At 48.0% G+C, this 2,836-nt stretch overlaps 1 pseudogene; it reads left to right on the top strand.

Annotated features, from left to right (window-relative positions):
- The first annotated feature begins 580 nt into the window (after positions 1-580).
- LOC149428504 (adhesion G protein-coupled receptor B1 pseudogene) lies at positions 581-2,626 on the top strand (annotated as a pseudogene).
- Positions 2,627-2,836: the final 210 nt, after the last annotated feature.

Here is a 2,836-nt window from a genome sequence, read left to right as displayed (position 1 = left end):
ATACATTTTTAGGCAGTGGAGTATTCCTGGAGAATTTTTTTAAATCATTTTTATTCTTATTTTATTTTTAAGGAAATGGAGTATTTCTGGAGTATTTTTTATATGTTTTTGGGTAGTGAGTTATTGCTGGAGTATTTTTTGATACATTTTTAGGCAGTTGAGTATTTCTGTAGTATTATTTATAGATTTTGGGGTAATGAAGTATTCCTGGAGAATTTTTTGTTTATCATTTTTATTCTTATTTTATTTTTAAGAAAATGGAGTATTTCTGGAGTATTCTTGATATGTGTTTGGGTCGTGAGTTATTCCTGGAATTTTTTGATACATTTTTAGGCAGTGGAGTATTTCTGTAATTTTTTTTATACATTTTTATTCCTTTTTTATTTTTAAGGAAATGGAGTATTTCTGGAGTATATTTTTATTCCTTTTCTGTGATCCGATAAGCTCTTGTATCCCCCATCTAGGCGTCATATTTTTTGTATCATTTTGTGCCAATACCCGACGTTACTCTCCGTCAGAGGCGGTTGCGAGTCGCGCAGAGATCTGCATGCAACAAGCAGGTCCCTCTGTCTCCAATGACAGGAGTACTTGTGTTTGCAGCATGCCAGCCTCTGCGCCCCGTCAGGAGAAGCCAACCCGCTTCTGAGGAATACCGACGCACCGCAAGGAATTTTGTTTTGTTTTTTGGGACCCATCTGGAGACGTTACCCCCCCCCCTTTTCACACCCGTAACATTCAGTAGGAGATTCGTCTCCCGATGGGCAGCGAGGAGGACCGGCTGGTCAGGAAGGTTTCCGTAGGAAAGGCGATCGCTCGGTTCCCAAAGAGAAATGTCTCCGGCTAAGAAAATCAATTTCCTTTTGAAAGCCGAACGTTCGCTTTAACACTCGAGACTCGGAGTCGTTGAGCCGCATTTCTTCTTCGGTCTCCTTGGATTTAGGACAATCGGAGATACAATTGCGGGGGGTGGGGGCGATTTTTTTCTTTGCCTTCGGCGGTGTTGGAAGAGGCAGGGAAGGCGATGCCGTTCCTCGGTGGAGACCTTCCTTCCCGTAGAGGTGTCCATAGTCGTCTCCACGTCGCTACGGAGGAGGGAGCCTTCGCTGGTCGCCGCGGCGCCGAGGCAGTTAAGTTATCTCAGCTTGCGATGGCGTTAGACGGTGACAACGGCGTTCATTCGCACCCGACTCAAACCTTCGTTGCCGATTTGTAGGGTGTCGTTGTAACCAGGGGCGGACTGACCATTTGGAAACTCGGGCACTGCCCGAGGGCCCGGGGTCAGTAGGGGGCCCCATGAGATTCCCCTGGTACCTTTTTCATAGGCTTTTTTGAGTTTGGGCAAGGACACAGGGGCCCCATGATCCCCTATTGCTCGGGGGCCCCATGAGTTGTCAGTCCGCCCCTGGTTGTAACGCAACGAATTGAAAAATAAAATTTGCTGATTTTCTCATTATGATGTGGTCATTGAATTTTTTTAAAAAATTGGGAGTTGTTGATGATGTGAAAGCCGCTCTGTTGAACGATTGCGGAGATGTTGAGTTTCCGTCAGTAAGAGTTAATCCGTCTTCTTTTTCTTTCTCTTCCAGATTGGAGCTTTGCGTCCACACGGGGGCGTCTGAGACAAGCGCACCGAGCCTGGGACTCATTTTCCTCCAAGCCTCATAAACTGCCTTTTTTTTCCTCCTGCTGTACCTGTTATGTCCAAGATCTGGCCCCTGCTTGACAATTACTTTGAATTCCAAAGGACCAGAGACCTAGGATGAGGAGCGCTGAATCTTCCCACCACTTGCTTTTCACGTTGTCACTTTTTTTTGCCTGGACGGCGGCCAGCCTGGACTTCGGACACAATTCTTGCACCACGCAAGTGCAGGGGGAATTTTACGGCTATTTCTCCTCTTTGTCTCTCTTTCCCTTGAACTCTTCGCTGTGCGCTTGGATTATCCAGAACCCGGACCCCAGGAGGTACACGTTGTACGTGAAAGTCTCCAAGCCGGCAGGTATATGCGACCACCAGCAGATCAGGACCTCTCAGTTTGACTCGTTCCTGGAGTCCACGCGGACGTACTTGGGGATGGAGAGTTTCGACGATGTCTTGAAACTCTGCGACAGTTCTGTCCAATACGCTTTTCTACAGTCCAACAAGCAGTTCCTCCAAATGAAGCAGACTTTGCCCAAAAAGGAGGACACTCAGCTGCAATGGAAGACCAACAAGCCTCAGGAGACCGACTTCTCCTTGGAATACCTGGTTTTGGGCAACCGCAACCCAAGGAAGGCGGCTTGCCAGATCCTCTGTAAGTGGCTTGACACCTGCCTGAGCAGCAGCAGCAGCTTCCACCCTTGTGGCATTATGCAGACTCCTTGCGCCTGCCACGACGGGGAGGTTCAGTCTCAACCGAACGAGGTGACGGGCTTTACCAAGAAGAAGGACGACTGCTACAAGGATGGGATTTACCTGGAGAACTGCATGAGCAGCTCCCGAGATAACAGCGCCGGGGAGTTTCAGGGTGAGTGCCAACTGCATGAAACTTTTCTTCGGGGGGTTGATTTACTAAAGGCAAATAGACTGTGCACTTTGCAAATGAAGTTGCCCTCTGCAAGGGCATTTGCTGCAGAGCTTAGTAAATGAGGGGCAGCTCTGCTGGCTTCCCCGGTTTCTCCTTGTTGGTTTTTCTGGGTCTTTGTGTTTTCCTTTTATTTCGGCTCTTTGTGAGTTAACAATGAGGTTATGTCATGAGCATCCGTACTGTTCTGCATAACAAATGCCCCCCCTGTGCTGCCTCCGGATCCGCTCCCCTCATTATGTGGCTGTAAATGCTGGAACAAGCTCCCCTTACCC

This window comes from Staurois parvus, unplaced genomic scaffold (genome assembly GCF_062004578.1).
Source record: "Staurois parvus isolate SC_StPar_1 unplaced genomic scaffold, SC_StPar_1.0 ptg003183l, whole genome shotgun sequence".
In the NCBI taxonomy this organism is placed as follows: Eukaryota; Metazoa; Chordata; class Amphibia; order Anura; family Ranidae; genus Staurois; species Staurois parvus.
The sequence above is the reverse complement of the archived record's forward strand: the minus strand, read 5'-3'. Positions and strand labels throughout refer to the sequence as shown.